Genomic DNA, 20,690 nt, shown 5'->3' on the forward strand with positions numbered 1-20,690 from the left:
GATCTGCTGGTGCAATGCTCAATGCGGAGAGCGTATTGCTCTCCGCATTCAGCGATGTCTGTCGGACATGATCCGCTGATTGGATCATGCCCGACAGAGGGTTGATAAATCAGCCCCTTTGATTCAAATTCAATTAGTGCATTATATTTTCTGTTAGTGCTGAAAGATTTTTGTTAAAACTAGTTGTGTTTATTTGCTGTTTCCATTGGAAATAGCGGTAATGGGTCTGAATCCAATATTTGTCCGAAAACATTTGGAAAAATGTGAAACAAATATTTTGGTGGAAACAAATAATCCTTTTTGTTTTTTTTTTAATTCACGTACAATTTTTTTTTAAATTCTCAAATAGTGAAAATTACCATAAACTGCCTTTTCACTTTTAAAAATTACTATTAAGTGTTAAAATAAAAAAACATTTCTTATATTTTTCACAATGGGTGGATAGCTAATTCTACCTGAAACATTATAAAACCTGCATTTAAAATGCATTTTAGTGTATTTCCGTAACTGTGCAAAAATGTACTATATCCGTCAGAAATAGAAAAATGTATTAAGTGTATGCAAACTTGTCGCAAATATGTCAGTAGGTGTTGTGCTGGTGCATTTGCCTCTTAGGTACTGCATTTGAACTGCTGCGTTTGTGGTTGCTTTAACATTTAAGGGCCAGTTTATGAGTGGAGCGCTATATAATGCTATATAAGCATATACATATATATTTACTGGGAACACACAGGTCCCATAGACTGCAATGTAAAGACACTTTTCACTGTGTTCTTTTTCTAACACCCCCCTCCCGCTAACTTTACCCCCAAAATACTGCCTAGTGCAGTTATTTCTTTCCTAAGATATGGTGAGTCCACGGCTTTATCAATTACTGTTGGGAATATCACTCCTGACCAGCAGGAGGAGGCAAAGAGCACCACAGTTAAACTGTTAAGTATCACTTCCCTTCCCACAAACCCCAGTCATTCTCTTTGCCTTCGGTGCAAGGAGGAGGTGAAGTTTTGGTGTCTGAAGAAGATTGGATTTATTTCACTTCAATCAAGATTTTAATATTTTGAAAGCCAGAGTAGGTTAACTCTGATTTTTCCTTTCAAGATTGGGTCTAGCTATACTGCACATTAGTCTCTTCAGTAGGGCAGTGGTGACTTTAAAGAAGTAAGGAACTTGTAAGGTGGGCCTAACTGCATTTTCCTAACATTTTGCTGCCCTAGTATAGAAAGCTGGAGTAGGTTTACTATGTTCTTTCTTTTGTACACAGGTCACTGTGAGGAGTGGCGTCCTTTCATACCGAGTGATCTGTCCTTCTGCCGGACAGCTGGATGTACAGGTAAGTGCCTTTTTGTCTTCTGGGAGGAGGCTGGCACTGAAGGGGTCAATGACCCTATTCCTAAATGTGGGTTACTGAATTCTTAAGAGTAAAAGCATGTTTAATGGCAGTGGGCAGGCACTTCTTATGTTTGACATGGAGACTTAAGGTTAACCCTCCTTTACGGCAAGGAAGGGGTTAACCTTTTATGGTGGCTCAGTTAAAGTTTTTTTCTGATATAATTATGGCTAATTCTTTTTCCTTTGTCTGTCGTTAAACTGCATTGCATGGCAGTGGGATTCTTGGTAGTCACTCTGGTCCTGCACAGACTGTTAGGAGGGCGTGCTCTTTCTTTTAGAGGCGCCAATACTATGGGGCTTTCAGTTGTTTGCAACACCGACCGCTTGGAGAGCGGAGTTGCTTTATATATTTTATTTGCGCTGCAACGGTACTTTTGATTTGCAGCCGTTGTTAGTCTTTGGGATCTGTTTTGTGGTCTCTGCGAAATGAAGAGCGATGTCTATGTGCGCTTCATTTCCTTTGCCGATGCTTTTGTTCCCGCCTCCTTTTCTTCCAAAAGCAGAGCAACGCCATTTTGTATTTTTTGTGAAGATGTATACCCCGCCTCGATCTTCCGCAATAGAGAATGGAGCAGCGTTCTGAAGAATGTGTGCTCCAACACTCGCACAACATATGTGAAAATATTAGTTTCTCCCTTGTTAAGAAGTTATGTTTTTTCCTTATGTGCTATAAAAGTATTTAAGCCATATGAGACTGAAGTTTCATATCATATAATGTTACATTCCACTTTAGTATTAATGGTAGACATTGGCTGGTCTGGTTTTTGGAACAGGGATCTGAGATGGCGCATGAGGACATCATTGTTTGTACAAACGTCTAGGTCCTTTATATTAAAATAATCTCTTTGAAAATAAAGATATATTTTTATTGAGCCTCCTGTTCCTCAAGTCATATTTTAAGCAATTGTATTGTTTTTGAAATTCTGTGCTGCATATTTTTGACAAAGCTATTTAATTTTTTCATACCTGGTTGCATTCTGAGCCTCATGTCTCCAAGGATGATGCTGTTCAGGCATTGCCACAGCTTTACAGCTTTCTCCTTAAACGTCCCAAGCCTCAATGATGTTACATGCAGTGCCCTAAGGTTCTTCTAAATCTCCAGGAGGAGTTATTTGCCTGCAGAAATTCTGCACATGTATCTTCTGCGGTATCTGTGGCATTATTTGTTTTCCCTATACTTAAGTGAAATTGCAAGAGGAAAATTAGAGATTCAGATAGTACGCTGCTACGCTGGTTGCCTTCCTCATAGATCGAATGAGGAGGATACGTCAGTAGCCTCTGAGGGTGAAATCTCAGATTTGGACAGTATAATTCCTTTCATCTGATGCTGAAGTAGTATCTTTCAGATTTAAGCTTCAATACCTTCGTGTATGTTGAAGGAGGTTTTGGCTACTTTGGAGCGTCTCCGATATGTAAGTCGCTGTCAATCCTAATGAATCTAGTAAACTTTATAAATACTAGGATTCCTCTGTGGAAGTTTTTCCTGTTCCAGACTGTGCTAGGAGATTTTTCACAGAAATGGGAGACGTCAGGGATTCTTTTTTCTCCGTCTCCTGTTTTTAAAAAAAAAGATGTTTTCCTGTCGCTGTTTCCATTAAATATAATGGCACAGTGTCTAAGTAGTAGGGCATTTCTACTCTGGCTAAGTGAACTACGATTCCTAGAGAGGATAGTTGTTCTTTTCAGGATCAATGGACTAAGCTGGGGGCTTACATGGAAGTTTGTATTGCCACTGTGTCAAGTGCCGCATCTTATTGGTGCGATGCTTTGTCTGATTCCAATTTATTAGATACTCCTTGGGAGGAGATCCAGAACAGAATTAAGGCTCTTAAACTAGCCAATTCTTTTATTTCTTTGTGCTAGCCCACAGGGCGTTGTGGCTATTTGCTTGGTCAGTGGATTTTTCATATGAGTCCAATCTTCTGGCGCTTACTTACAATGATAAGGCCCTTTGGTCCTGATCTGACAGGAATATTTCTGATATTATGGGTGGAAAAGGGTTTTTTCTACCACAAGACAAGATGAATAGACCTAAAGGAGTTTGCCCCCAATCCGGGATCACCCACGTGGGGGGCCTTACCTCTCTGTCTTTAAACATGGATACAAGGTGTCCCTGATAGGCTTTGGGCATAGTATCTTAGGTTGCTACATAGAATTCATACCTTTCCTCCAGTCTCCACCTCTTATTTTATCTGCAGGCCAAATAACAGTGAGGCATTTTTGAAGTGCGTTTTGGGGCCTCTCTGCCCTGTGAGCGATAGCCAGTTCCTGTAAGGGAACAGGGTCTAGGATTCTATTCCTTCCTGTTTGTGGTTCCCGAAAAAGAGGGAATTTTTCGTCTTAGTGTCTCATCAAATTGTCTCAGGGTACCGTCCTTCACATGGAACCTGGGGTTCCATTCTTCCTTTGATCTAGGAGGATCAATAAATGGTGACCTTAGACCTGGATGACGCATATTTTTAAGTCCCTGAGTTTTTGCCTTTCTGTCAAACTTTTTCAGTTTGTGGCTCTTCCCTTTGGCCTTGCCATGGCTCCCAGAGGGGGCTATTTTAGCAGTGATCAGGTGTCAGGGAATTGCTGTGGTGCCCTTCCTGGACAACATACGGATTCAGGTGCCATATTTTCAACAAGCTCTTTCATTCTGAAATATTGTTGTCTTTTCTTCATCCCCGTGGATGGAGAGTGAATCTGAAAATATGTTCCATTGTTCCAGCCACAGGGGTAGTTTCTTAGTGTCCATTTTAGTTTTCCTATCTCTGAAAATATTTTTGCCAGAGATTGGAAAATCAAGGATTCTTTCCTCTTGCCTCTTTCTGTACTCTTCTGTTTGGCCTTCAGTGGCTCAATGTATGGATGTAATTGGTCATCATCCCTTTGTTTGATTCCATCTGAGAGTCTGCTGTTACGCATGTTCAGATAGTGGACCGGGAATCTTGTGGCTCTGTCTTGGAGGATAGATATAGATCTATCGACTTGAGATTCTTCCCTGTAAATCAGAGAGGGGAATTAGTGGTAGAGCGCTCGCTTTGCTTGCGAGAGGTAGTGGGATAGTTACCCGCATTCTCCAGAATCTTTTAGTTTTCTTAGGAGCTTCTGTCTCGGGGGAAACATGCTTCCGGAGACCTTCCTGAGTAATAGTGACTAGAGTCGTGAGCCTGTTGGGTTGGTGACTTTGGGCATGGGAGGAGCCTGCTCTCCCTATAACCATCTTGGAGTGGAGAGCGATCTACTTAGCCTCAGTTGTCTTAACCGGGATTTCAGGTTCTAGTTAAACAATTTCATCTCAGTGGTTTACATTAACCACCTGGGAGGAACCTGGAGTTCTTTTGCCATGATTGGCCTGGATTGTTCGGTGGGCGGATGGTCATATTCATTGTTTATCCACTATTCACATTTCAAGAGTGAATACCAAGAGCGAACTTCTCGACCAGTCATATTTTTCATCCTGGGGAGTGGGCACTTTTCCCGGAGGTGTTTTCCAGGTTAACCCTCAAATGCGGGGTGCTGGAGTTGGAGATGGCACTACGCCAAGCTTCTAAATTATGTTTCTGGTCGGGGCTGCAGTCCAATAGATCAGCAGGCTGCTCTGCTAAATACCCTGGCGGTTCCTCAGGTTTTCATCTGATTGCTCTCCTTCCACGAGTCATTGCTCGTATCAAATGGGAGTGAGCATCTGTATTTTAATAGTTCCTGCTTAGTCTCACAGGATCTGGTATTCAGACTTAGCGGAGATGTATTTCTTCCACCTTGGGAGTTGTTCCTGTGGAAGGACCTTCTATTCAGGGTCTATTCTTTCATTCAACTTTCGTTTTCTCTGAAGCTTTCTGCTTGGAGATTATATGCTTAGTTGTCTAAGTGTGGTTTTTCTGAATCGGTCATTGAGACCATGATTCAGATTCGCAAACCTGTTACTGGTAACTTTTGCCAGGAGGTATGGTGTAAATGCCCTGATTGGTATGAATCCATGAACTACTCTTGGAAGTAGGATTCCTAGGGGTTTGCCCTTCTCCGGGACGGTCTGGAGGACGGTTTGCCAGTCAGTTCTCTGAAGGGTCAGATTCTGCGTTATCCTTTTTTACACAAGTGTCTGGCGGATGTGCCAGATGTGTATCCTTTTTGTCAGACCCTGGATAGTATCAGGCCTGTTGCTTGTCTTGGAGTTTTAACCTTGTTTTAAGGTTTTGCAGCAGGCTCAGTTTGAGCCATAGCATTCCATAGGTTTTAAAAACCTTTTCTAATTTTTATTGCTATATCTTCTGCTCTGAGAGTTTAGGAACTCTCTGCTTTGCAGTATGTTTACCTTTATCTTATTTCGGATAAGGCTTTTTTTATCCTAAGTGGAAATATTGTTTGGGAATCTGTTTTTCCCTCTCTGTGTCCTCATTCTTATATCTTGAGGAACCTGTGTGCACAATTTGGATGTTGTGCGTGCTTATTATTTTTTCTTCTGTTTTTGTTTGTTTTCTCTGTAACAGAAAGCTACTGCTACTTCTCTTTTCTCTGGTTGAGAAGTTTAATTTGTTTGCTTTTCAGACTGCAGGGCTGCAGTCTCCTGAGAGAGTTATGGCTTATTACACGAGGGCTGTCTCTTCTTCTTGGGCTTTCAAAAATGAAGCTTCTGTGGAACAAATTTGCAAGGCTGCAACTTCGTCTTCCTTACATATTTTTTCCAAATTGTTTATATTTGATACTTTTGTTTCGGCTGAGGCTTCTTTTGGGAGAAGATTATTCAAGTGGTGGTGCCTTCTGTTTAGGTCTGCCTGTCTTGTCCCTCCCTATTCATCTGTGTCCTCTAGCTCGGGTATTGGTTCCCAACAGTAATTGATGAAGCAGTGGACTCACCATATCCGAAAATAAATACATTTTTCAGGTAAGCATACATTTTCTTTTTATTACAAAATAAAACTGCTACAATTTAAATTTTTTAATAACCATATCTTAGGAAAGAAAAGAAAATGTATGCTTACCTGATAAATGTATTTATTTTTCGGATATGGTGAGTCCACGGCCCCGCCCTTTATTTTAAGACAGTTATTTTTTTAATAAACCTCAGGCACCTTTACATCTTTGTGTTACTCCTTTTTTTCCATTTCCTTCGGTCGAATGACTGGGGTTTGTGGGAAGGGAAGTAATACTTAACAGTTTAACTGTGACGCTCTTTGCCTCCTCCTCCTGGCCAGGAGTGATATTCCCAACAGTAAATGATGAAGCCGTGGACTCACTATATCCGAAAATAAATACATTTTTCAGGTAAGCATACATTTTCTTTTTATTACAAAATAAAACTGCTACAATTTAAATTTTTTAATAAAATACACTTCACTGTATTTTGGGGGCATTTGAGGCACATTTATAAAATTAACCAGAGATCTGATATCTGGTTAATTTTAGAAGGCATTAATTGCTACCACAAGCTCGCAGTAGCAATAACCAGCCACTTGTAATGGCTGATTATTTATCCTTGATCTATAGAAAATAACTTTGGACTTTTAAAATGGAAGAGGTAAAGATCTTGCTCTAGCGATGTTAACGTACCTTACCACTCAAATTTGTAATCTTGGACATAGGGGAAAATATATCAATTTGGAAATGGACAGGATTCACATGTTGTGAACCTGTCCAGCATCTGTGGGGCGGATTTGTTCCCCATATTTATCATTGCACGAGGGAACACCCATGCAATACTTCTCCCCCTACCCTCACTCAACCAATTGCATGAGAGTAGAGCTTGTCAATCACCCCAGTTGAAAGAATCTGGGGTGATTTGCATCCGCCAACTCGTTTGGCGGAGAGGGTCTATGAAGTAGCGGTTTAAACTGCTACTTCACAAATATCAGTTGCAGGCACAAATGAGTGAGCCTGCAACCGATCAGAGAATGAAGCACTTTAATTCATACATTTTGTCAGATTTCGCTCATCTCATATTCCCCATTATATCTCACCAGGTCAGCCTTCTGCCTCTCCTTGTATTGCTAATATTTCTTAGCTTGCATTGCAGACTCCTGTGCTATGCTGCATTGTCAGAACCTGATCTCTCTGGGTGCTGAAAGACCCTGGTGTGCTATTTTTGAGTCATAGGTAATTAACACCATGAGAGAGTTATAAGGAAATAAAAGAACTGAAGTGTGTGCAGTCTGGCTGCTGTGAGAGTTAAGTGGATATATGCCTGTCTGTGCGGTTTGGAGAAGTGTCTTCACTAAAGCTGCACTCTGGACTTGACCTTACAAGCCCAGATTTCTTCCTCTCATATTTACCTATATCAACTCTCATTCCTTCTTTCTTCATCCCTAATCCAGCTGCCCATGTATGAATAGATAGACAAAGCCCCCCTCCTTTCTCGTTGCCTCCCTATTTCCCTGAGCCATCTCCTACAGAGTAAGATAATAGGCACAAGTGAGAACAATAGGAGGCAAAGAGATGGAACACAAAGCAGAGGAGGCCGTCTCTGCTATGCAGGTAATTAAAGGGACTGTTTCAAGGTTGTAGGCCGTAAAGGCCACACCATTTAATAAACCCCTTATAAATTGGATTCAATTTAGTGTAAGAAATACATGTATTTCAAACTGTAAAAGATATACATGCATAATTCCATTTTCTCTAAATATTAATTTATATATATATACACACACAGAGAGAGAGAGAGAGAGAGAGAGAGAAGTGCACACTCTCTATATATAATATACTGTGTTATATGTTTGCTATATGAAGAAACAGATATAATATATTGAAGGACCACTAAAAGTAAACAAATAAAGTGTCATGATTCAGATAAACATGCAATAAAAAAATAAAAACCTTTCCAATATACTTCCATTACCAAAATGTGCACAGTCTTTTTATATGCACACTTTCTGAGGCTCCAGCTCCTACTGAGCATGTGCACAAGTGCACAGTATATACATTTTGTTGATTGGCTGTTGGTTGTCTCTTTGTACAAGAGGAGAGAAATTTGGATTCAATTTGAAATTTTCCAGAACATATTCTACTGCTCATTTTAAATTTTCAAGTCTTTTTATTGTATATTTGTCAATTATTCAGTTCCACTGTATTTAGTGGTGCTTTAACAAATAAGGGCAAAATAACAAGTGGAGCAAAAACTATTTCGCAAGGGTTTTGGCAAAATAGCAATTGCACTAACGCAATCGCAATTTACGCTAGAAAAATTACTGCGATTTCAGAGCTGTAGTTAACAGTTTGGCAAAACTAAAAAGTGTCACAAAACACATAAAAAATACATTACAAAGTACAGATACACTGTCTAATTAACACTGTCTAATAAAAATATTTTTATATGTGTATATATGTATTTACAGACATATATACACATATAAACACATAAATATATATACATATATAAGTGCATTAGAGCCTTTTGCCGTTAAGTAGGTGAAAACATGTAAAAACATATTTGTGCAATATTCATATTTATTAAATTATTTAACTATGTATATGTAGTTACTGTAAATATTTTTAACATTACAAAGTTCTGTGCATAGCAGAATATGTTCTATGTATTTCTAAATAGATATTCCTATATATATGTATATATATATATATATATATATATATATATATATATATATATGTATATCTATATATCTATACCTATATATTATCATCTATATACTGTATATAGGTATAAATATTTTTTTTTTTAAAAAAACATCATATATTTGTAGAAATATTTATTTATGAATAAATAGAACATATTCCATTACAAAAAGAACATTGGAATATGAAATATTCATATTTTAATGTTGGATTAGCAATAATGACAATATGTTATGGACGGTGTTTGCGCGACAGGTGTTTTTTTCACTTTCTTCCCCTCCATTGACTTCTATGGGAGAATACGTGAACATGCACGCAATATTCTAAGTGCTGATTTTTGCGCTTGTCGGGTTACCCAGCGCTACGGAATTTTGCAGCGCTATACAAATAAATGATAATAATAATAATGCTGCTAGAGAAAAAAAAAGTTTCATTTCAACTTGTAATACTATCGCAACCTGATTGTTCTTGCTGATTGGTGGGTAAATTCACCTACCAATAAACAAGTGCTTTCCATTGTTCTGAGCCAAAAAAATACCTTAGTTGCCTTCTTTTTCAAATAAAGATAGCAAGAGTACAAAGAAAAATTGATAATAGGAGTAAATTAGAAAGTTGTTTAAAATTGCATGTTCTATCTGAATCATGAAAGAAAAAAATTGGGTTCAGTGTCCCTTTAAGAGAAAAGGCCTGAATTCAAATACATTGGGCAGTGATCATAAATAGCAAATTAATCAGAGAGATATTGAAGTCAAATATACACTTTAATGATTCAGTTAGACTGTACAATTTAAAAAAATATATAAAATTGACCGCTTTGGATGAATCTTTGCCACTTTTCATGCGAGCATCCTGAGGTAGTCACAGGAGTGTACAGCATTAAACGTGTTTGTAACATTAAAGATGTAGGCTCCCTTTTAACAAGGATCAAGTGGACAGGGCTCCCAGCCAGGGAATTCATCCGCCTGTATTCCAGACTTGCAAGGCACCATCTGATGCTCGCATTTAACATTGCACAAGCAAGAAATTGTGCAGCACCACCCCCTGCTCTTGTACAACCAGTAATATCAGAGTTGGGACCTTGTAAATCATCACAGATAATTAAGTTGAGGATAATTTAAATCCACCAGAGGATAGGAATCGGTTTTAAGTCCACTGCTTCTTAACCTGCAGTTAGGGGCATGAGCAAGCCTGCAAAGCAAGGGCTCATAGCTTGATAAATGGAGCCCATAGTGCTCAAGAGACATTTTACACTCTGAGCATATCTAGGTATGTTTTCATGGAAAAGCACTGTGTTTCAATGTTACAGCACAGCTTTGGGTCCTCATGCCGAAGTACAGAGTAAATGCTTTGAACATAGTTCTGAGTCCCTGAAAACTGTCACTGTGTTTGGAAAGAAAAGAAAAAAACAAATAAACAGCTTTTTGGGCTCATATCTGGGTCTCAGATTGACACAGAGGGACCTCAAAGTAAGAGAGTAGCAGTTTGGGCAGAATTCTGGGTCCCAGTTAGACCTGCAAAGATGAGAGAAGGCAACCTCTAAGCCACAGCATGGGCAAGGTAGTTTATAAAATTGTGGGGTTTAGCAGGTTGACCACAAATCTAAATACCAAGAATGTAGGAGGTAGTGGTGAAAAAACCCTTCTACTATATATTCTTAAAAATGTTTATTGTCACCATGAGCTACAGAAGCTTTAACTGGAGCTCCCAATAGGTAACACAAAAAATGTGTTAGTACTAAGTAAATGTACAGTATATGCACAAGTTCATAGATTAAGTTATCCAATACCAAAAGTGTAGTGGATTCATAGGGCTCCATTTATTAAGCAGCGGATGCTGCATCGGAGCTCCATCATTTCAGGTCCGCCTGAAATGAAAGTTAAGAAGCAGCGTTCATAAGACCGCTGCTCCTTAACTTCTCCGCCACCTTTTAGATGGCGGACTGAAATCATCCCAATCCGATCGGAATGATTGACGACACCTGCTAGTGGCCAATTGGCCACCAGTGAGCAGAGGGTGGCATTGCACAAGTATTTCACCAGAAAAATGAAAAAATGAACTGGCGCTGAAGACTCCAGCTGGGATATAAGCTACACTTTCCAAATTAAGTACGGGGATAAGGATACTATAAATAGCACAACACAGAATCTAAAAGCCGTTCTATATAGAACAATAGAAAAAAGGAAATCATCAGATATTGGATTCAAGACTAAGAGCCAAGGGGAGTTGCATCTCTAACTCTGGACAAAAGGTCACCTAGCTGGCCAAGGGGGGAAATTAGATAAGAGAGTATGTGTGCAAAGCGCCAAAATAGGCTGAGGTGACTAATAGGAATTGGACCGTGTCTTGTGGTTGGTTAAAATTGGATGTTAATGACACTCTTAGCGGATATATAGACTTGTATCGACAGTGTGTGGTGTATCGGCAATATATAACTACCTAAGTATGATCTTGATACAGTGAAAGCTGTTGGCAATTCAAAGGTACAGTTTATTGATATACAGTAAATTAAAATCATGGATCCATGATATATATAAAAAAGTTAAAATAATAAAGATCAAATGTGGTATAAAAGTCTGTCACATAAAAACAATGTGGGAAAATTTGAGTCGATAGAAGGTTAGACAATGGCTGTGGGGACTCAAGCAGACAGGCAGATCAGACGGCTGATCTCTCTACAACCTCCACTGCTTAAAAGAGCCCTACTGTCAATCTCTCTATCTTGGATGGACTTCTATTGCTACAATAATGGTGTCTCTCCTATACTTGACCAAAGGTGTGGTGTGCGCAAATAGATCAATACATTTATAAGTAGATCAATACATTTGTAAGTAGATCAATACATTTGTAAGGTGAACACAAGGCAATAATCAAAATGAAACGATACTTGAATAAAAGATACTTGAATAAAAGTCATAAATGTGAGATCCTTGGGAAGTTTGTTTTTCACTTCATTATTGGATTAACAACACTAACTTCACAACACTACCTTATTTTATTCATTGCTATTCATTATTCCTATTTAACAAATTGACTGTTTGCATTCATTGTACATATATTTTTTTTTCAGTGGATATATTTTTTTCCTTTGGATATTGTTTTTTATATTCATTTTTTATATTAATTTTTATATTAATTTTGAGTGTTTGCATGTGCGTTCACCCAATTTTTACATCTTTCTTTTTTGGACACTTACCACCTCACACCCAATGATCTCACATTTAGATTTGAAGGTTCGGGGAGGCTAGAGCCAATTGGAACTGAGCTTATTGTGCTGGCTTCTTGCCTGCCTTCCCTACAGCTGCGGAAAGGGTGCCTACCATCCCCCCACACACCCCTCTGGCCGATTGGTGACCACGGAGTATCCGGGATTCCTCTGGATCAGATCAGACTTCTGACACCTCATGACCTTACCAGTGACGTCTGGTGAGTCTGTCGGGCAGCTCTGTTTAGTCCCGATCTGCACTGTTCGGCACTCCGGTTGTGCCGCTGTTCTTGTGAGTAGTAACTCATAGGGGGGGGGGGTTGTCCTCTGTTGTCATGTGCTATCGTTGTCCTTGGCGATACTGTTCTATTTGGTGCCTCTCTTTTTCTGTCTCCCACAGGATTTACTTCCAGAGAATTTAATTATCTATCACCTATCACCTAAATTTCCAAAAATACCTATCTTTTACTATCTTCCCAAAATGTATAAAGATATCAAAGACCCCCCAGGAAGACCAATTATCTCCGGGATCAGGTCTTTAACATGTAATCTTTCGAAGTATATTGACAAATTCTTAAAAAAATGTTAAAACCCTTCAATCCTATTTGAAAGACACTACAGATGCGCTACAAACTTTAGAAAACATTGAATGGAAAAATAAATATTATCTGGTAACTAGCGATGTCTCCTTACTTTATACAAGTATAAAACATGAATGGGGCATATGGGCAGTAGAAAAATATCTAATGACAATAAACTACATAAAGACCAATCAAAATTTATAATAGATGGGATCTCATTTATTTTGAATCAAAATTTTTCTTTTAATGGGAAGTTCTTTCTACTAACAACAGTCACTGCTATGGGCATAAGGTTTGCACCAAATTATGCTAATCTATTCATGGGTGACTGGGAGAAAGATTTTATCCAGGAACATGAGCTTGGCGCAAACCTCATGCTCTATAAAAGATATATTGACGACATCCTAATGGTGTGGAGTGGAGATTCAACCAACCTTGATATGAACAATAACACAGTGATATGAACAATAACACAGTAGGTCTAAAATTATGATAAGTAAAGAAAAAAATAATCTTTCTAGACTTGGAAATTGAAATAGCATATGACTCTTTGAAAACAAAAACACATTTTAAAACAGTAGACACTAACACTCAGAGAGTTGACATCTAAAAAGATGGAAAGAAAATGTCCCCAAGGGACAGTGTATAAGACTGCGCAGAAACTGTTCAAATATAGAGGATTACCTTGAACAAGCAGATATTCTTGAAAGAAAATTCCTAGAGAAAAGTTACAAGAAAGATTTAATTAACAAAAACTAATAATTAAATAGAATCAATAGATAGGAAATAATTACTTATTATTATCGGTTATTTGTAGAGCGCCAACAGATTCTGATACTTAAATACAAAGATAAAAATAAACAGATAATTATAAGGGACAAGAGATGATCAATGTGCCACTAATAACAAATTATAATGATGATTTCAGGATCTTAAAAAGATTATGAACAAACATTGGCACCTGGTGCAAAACAACCCTATCATTGGGAATATGATCTCCCCATACCCCAATATAAATTATAGAAAGGCCAAAAACCTCAAAACTATTTTAGCCCCAAGCGAGTTTAAGAATAAGAAAACAAATGAAAGACAATTGGATTTATCCGGGAATGAAATTAATGTTTTTACCCGTGTTTTGGATGTAAATCGTGTCAGTATAGTTCAAAGCCCAAACAATATAAATCCCCACAAACAGGAAAAACATATGACATCAGTAGTACTACCAAATGCCAAGACAAAGGGGTGATTTACATGATACAATGTACGTGTAATAAGCAATATATTGGGGAGATGACTAGAACCCTCAGGGAAAGAATCTGGAAACATCTTTGGACAATTGAAAAAGGGAAAAAAGACACATATCTCTACCAGCACTTTAGGGAGAAACACAATAATAAATTGACAAACTTCAAATTTTGGGGAATTAAAAAAGTCTCACCCAATTGGAGGGGAGGTAATTTAGAAATTGAATTACTTAGAATTAAATATGAAACTATATATACATTACAAACCCTCCAACCCCTGGGATTGAATTCTGAATTAGAAATTTCAGTTCTTCTGTAAGATACTTTTTTCCACCTTATATTATAATTATTGACAGATTACATCCATAAAAGCACTATAATTCTCACAGATATACAAATAATATGTTATGTATACTTGTATATTTCTCACAATTTGATGGTTTGGGTAGCCATAGATAGTTATTATAATTGTCAAGTATAGATGGATTTAATTTTATATTATTTGATATCATTTTTATGAATAACATGGTATGCACAACTGGTATATTTCAGTATATTTTTGTAGAATATCTGTTACAGCAGTTGAGATTCGAATTGGAAACCCTACTAATCAAGTTAGCCTTTAAAAACCCCAAATTAAAATACCGCCTTAAAGACATTATCAAGGGATTACACAATTCCACCTTAAAACCTAAGGAGGTGTAACACAATAGGAACCAATTGGATTTAGTATAAACCCAGCCAATGGGATAGAAGGACGGCCTATATAAGAATCATTTGAACTTGTCTGGAGTATCTTGATAAAGGCACTCTAGGGTGAAACGCATAGATTTACTCCAGCATCTGTACCAGTAATAAGAGGATTTACACCAGGAATTTAGGAAAGATCCTGTGATACCTATAGCTGAACTCTAGCCCCTTGTATGGACTTCATAATTTGCTACAGCTTAGGAGAAAAGCCAAGACAAGGAATAGGGAGTATCAGCAGCATATATAGTGATATCTGACATCAGGGATTCCCACTATTGTTGTGGAGATTGAGCACTAAACAGAGGAAACCTATTACCTCTTTCTGTTGGGCCACCGCAAGGCTTTGTCCTCGGTACCCTTCTCTTCTCAATCTACACGTCCTCATTAGGTTCCTTAATAAAGTCCCATGGGTTTCATTATCATTTGTATGCCAACAATACCCAAATCTACCTCTCTGCACCAGAACTATCTCCTTCCTTGCTAACCTGTGTCACTAACTGTCTCTCTCATATCTCATCTTGGATGTCCTCTCACTACCTAAAGCTAAATCTCTCCAAAACTGAGCTTCTTATTTTCCACCCTTCTTCCAAAATCTCCACCCCCCCATGTCTCTATAACTGTTGATAACTCCATCATTACCCCAACCTCACATGCCCAATGTATTGGGGTCACACTTGACTCAGATCTTTCTTTCACTCCTCATATTCAGTCCTTGGCTAAAGCCTGCCGCTTCCACCTTAAAAACATCACTAAATTAGACATTTCCTTACACAAGACACAACTAAGATTTTAATTCACTCTCTCATACTTTCCCACCTCGACTACTGCAACTCCATCCTCTCTGGTCTCCCTAGCTGCCGCCTAGCTCCTTTACAATCCATAATGAATGCCTCTGACAGGCTCATCTTCCTTACACATCGCTCTTCATCTGCCGCACCTCTCTGCCAATCCCTTCACTGGCTTACTCTTGCCTCCAGGATTAAAAACAAAATTCCCACTCTGACACACAAAGCCCTCAATTGCATTGCTCCCCCTTACATCTCAGACCTTGTCTCCAGATACTCTCCCTCCCATCCCCTTCGCTCTGCTCATGATCTCCTACTCTCCTCCTCTCTTGTTTACCTACTCGCCTCCTCACATTCCCGTTTACAAGATTTCTCCAGACTAGCTCCCATCTTATGGAACTCTCTGCCTCGCTCCACAAGACTCTCCCCTAGTTTTAAAAGTTTAAAGTGCTCTCTACTATTCTGGGACGCATACAACCTACACTAACCTTCCTATCTCCACTGCAATCCCCTTAAACCCCATAGCATGTAAGCCTATAAGCCCAGCTGTTTGTAGTCCACCTTCTTAACAGCCGACTACAACAGTGCCACTCTCGGCAGGCCCCATTTGATCCCTGTAATTGTTTTTTATATACCACCTATGTTCATAGTGCTGCGGAACCTGTTGGCGCTCTATAAATACTTGATAATAATAATAATTAAAAAAACGAGTTACAACACTCAGATTCTGTGTTGCTTATTGTATCTACAATGTGTAATCGTATCTACAGTGTGTAACTGCACAGTATTGACTCTGGACATTTATCTGCGTCTCTTTTTGAATACGGAACATTTATGTTTACAACGGAACCATGCTAACAGTTCAACTGTTCTAAGCGTGTGGGAGACATCAGCATCCACCAATTGGAGGAGGGGTGTGTCATCTGGTCACCAATAGGATTGAAGGTGTGTCTACCGGAAACAGTCGTGTATTACAGCAGCAAGCGATCCAGGTGTCCGACGCCATAGGAGACAGAGGCTAACACTGGACCATCTACTATAGACGCCACAAGAGTTTTAGTATAACAAGCAACCTCTCAGACATGCCATGCTTTGGTGTTTAAAGATACACAATTTGTATTATTTTCTACTTCAAGAAGTAAGGTACCTTACATATGCGCATACATTTTTATTGTGCTCTACATTGCACCTTTTTAATCTGTCAACAGGGAGACGACCCTATGTTCTTACAGTAGTGACTTTTATCTTTGACACCTGTGCTTGTTTGAGTTATATTTGTGGTTTTACTTTCATTTAGTCGGTCTTAGATAAGACCATTTAATTTAATAAATTTTTTAGTACTCCCAATTATTTTTTTATTATATCCTTGATTATTTCCTTTATTCTTTTGTTCTATATAGAACGACTTTTAGATTGTGTGTTGTGCCATTTATAGTATCCGTATCACCGTACTTAATTTAGGAAAGTGTAGTTTATATCCTAGCTGGAGTCTTCAGCGCCAGTTCATTTTTTCATTTATCTGTTCTATATATATTTATTAACTACTGGGGAGGAGAAGTTTTTTAGGACTTGGCATTTGGGTTATATTGTTAGCGCCAACTTTCACTACTCTTATCCACAAGTATTTCACCAGAAATGCTTGTGCAATGTTAAATGCTGACAGTGTATTCTGTCGGTATTTAGCGAGGTCGAGCGGACATGATTCGCTACAGCAAATTATGTCTGCTCAACCTTTGTTAAATCTACCCCATAATGTAAGTTACAAGTAAATTTGATGACTTTGGATTTAAAGGGACATTGTACACTAGATTTTTCTTTGCATAAATGTTTTGTAGATGATCCATTCATATAGCCCATCTTGGAGTGATTTTGTAAAAATGTATAGTCTTGCTTATTTTTAGACTCCTAACCAAGCCCCAAAGTTTTAGATGTATACTGATTTCTACAGATTCCTGATTGTGTAAAGGGTCTTTTCATATGCAGGTGTGTGGCTGTCTGCTCTTCTAGTCCCTTTATGTGGGTGTCCCAGCCTAACTTCATCAACAGTTCTAAACTGGGAGATTCTAAGTACGTTTTGAACAGGTTTTATACTGGATTTTTATATTAGTACCTGTGCATATTCTCGTTTATAGTAGTGTCTTTTACATGCAGTTATATGAAAATTAGTGTACACAGTCCCTTTAATGGAAGTTTAAAAAACAACAACCCTCAAATAAATGAATAAACAAAGGAACAAGAACCATATAATTATATAAAATTTTAAAACACATACAACATTGGAATCACAAGTGGTGCAAAGCCACTCGTGTCACCTGTCAAACCGCGATTTTCCTAAGGATTTGGTAAAACAGCTGCAGAAGATTTTCTTTATAATCAGTGAAAAACCTGCTAGGTTGGTTATTGCCTTCAAAGCCCAACTGTGAAGATATTATGAGAATTCTGATTATTTATGGAATAGATCTTTGCATGTGTATTGTCCCTCTCCTGTCCTCTGAGACCAGAAGATTGGGAATAGAAAAATCCTCTAGCAACTAATTATTGGTCATTCACATGGAGATTGTATACAGCACATTTCAGAGTATTATGGAATTGGTATTTTGCTCAGAATAATTACATAAAAAATAACACTATATAAAAGGATGAAAAAAGTTAGCTATCAAAACCCATGAAAGAAGAAGCTTACATACTATAAATATTAAACTTTAAATGAGTCAGAATAAGAGGTACTGCAAAAGTTATTCTGTAATAGCCACATATTAGATTACATTTTGCTTAAAGTCATATTCTGGCTAGAAATATTTATAAATATTTTAGACTAAAATCATTAAATGCTTATTGGACCTTTTAAAAAAAATACACGACAATATTTATTTTAGGTGGATTATCAGTGTATTTTCAGAAATGTTTATTTTAAAATGAAAAATAAAAATCTGGACAAATTACATTTAAAAAGACAGCTAGTGTAATTTGAGACATTTTGGGTAACAGATACGGATGCACTGTGATATATATTTATTTTGACCTGTTTGGCACTCTTAAAGAAAAATTGACGCCTACAGACCAGTTAACCTAAACGTATTAATATTTTCCTTTGAGACTGGTAACTTTTCTTCCTTCACTATTGTGTGTGTATCTATGCATTTTTCTATCCATCTATTTATCTTAATATATTTCTGTACTAAATATTGGCTGAGGTGTATATGGGGCTCCATATGTTAGCAGTGGAATGTAGATAGATTGAATAAATGATAGTATCATAGATAGATAGATATAGACAGATGAACAGAATGATTGATAGAGATAGATAGAATGATACATATAGGGCTATATAAATATTATTTATAGTTAGTGTGTTTCTGTTGTGCTTAATGTCATGTTAACATATTGTTCGTATAACTAACTTCCCTTTAAATTAAATAAATGAGACAAATCTCACCTGCTATTCTATGGAGCTAATTAACAAAGAAGTAGAGAGGACATTAACACAATAGTAAATAAAAAACAGGGCTTTGAGAATTCTACCTCTCCAGCGTGTTCTCTCCATTCTTAATGACCCTAGGCTACTGTAAAACAATTTGTTTATGAATATAAAGTGATAAGGTTATATGTTACAATTTACTTGATGAAGAAACAGAAATGTGAAGCCAATGCTAACTCTATTAAAACATATCCAGCAGGTGTGTTTAGTATATTATAACTTAATAATACATATATGATATTTTAGATTTGACTCAAATGTAGATTATATACAGTGCTGCACACACACTTTTACTTATATAAAACTATAAATGAATAAAACGGAACTGCTTTATCACTATGGTAAGGCTGTGGGGAGCCGATTTGGTTCCTACAGAGTGACCAACAGATTGGTTATTTTTCATTTCTTTTTTACACTTACACAGAACAATAGAGAAGAAATCACAGCAGGGATTTGGTGGAAACCCTGCCACAACAAAAGCTCACATTCTACATCATATAGAGATAAAGTAACTAAAACCTGCTTCCATGTTTTTTTCCCTGAATCTGTATTTTGTTTGCAGCTGTGACTGCCATTATTTTCTGAGTGAATGTGTATGTATGTGTGCTGTGTTAGTGTAATGTAGGCACACACATACTATGATACAAACACACCCATACACACTCAAACAAACATTATCACAAACACACACACAAACATACACACTGTGATGTACACACACACACAAATACACATGTAAACACTCACACAAACATTCACACTTAATGCACACACAGTATCACATACCCACTATGATGCACGCACACATAAACATACACACACACACTATGATGCACACACACACACTATAATGTAAACACACACACTATGATGCCCACACAGTATCACACACACACTATGATGCACACACACATAAACATACACACTATCACACACACACTATAATGTAAACAAACACACTTTGATCTACACACACACACAAATACACACTATCACACACACACATGATCTACACACACACACACTATGATGTACACACACACTACCTCACATATACATTATGATGCACACAAAAATATACACACTTTGATGTACACAAACACTATCACACAATGATGTACACACACACAATGATATACACACATGCATACACACACTATGATGTACACATGTCACTATCACACACACAAACACACTCTATGATGTACACACACACACACTATGATGTACACGCACACATACACACACACAAACACACACTATAATGAGCTCACACACAAAAGCTGTTGATCTACAGTCATGCATATTTGTGTGAAGAAGAATTGAACAACCTTGCACCAATCTGTAATGCACACAGCAGCTCCAGCAGTTGAAAATGACAATTTTATGAATCCTAATCAATCAAAGGGCTTATTAACTCAATGTGAAACCAGATTAAAATCTTTAATTAGAAATTGCGCCAATAGGAAAACCAAATGTGCTTATGGGACATTGGAAATGCCGGATATTAAGACAGTCATCATTATCTCTGTAGATATTGGTCTCCCCCTTCCCTCACATTCTCACCTCCTTGTTTTGTCTCTTAAGAACAATTCTGTAGAGCTAGGAACGCTAGCTTGCTGCCTTATTAAAACAGCCTCTTTAGTGATGTCCAGCTCACGAGGCTGGGGGTGCAGCTTGCTGGAAGAAGCTGTGCTGCTTATTAGCGGG

This window comes from Bombina bombina, chromosome 1 (assembly GCF_027579735.1).
Source record: "Bombina bombina isolate aBomBom1 chromosome 1, aBomBom1.pri, whole genome shotgun sequence".
Classification (NCBI taxonomy): domain Eukaryota; kingdom Metazoa; phylum Chordata; class Amphibia; order Anura; family Bombinatoridae; genus Bombina; species Bombina bombina.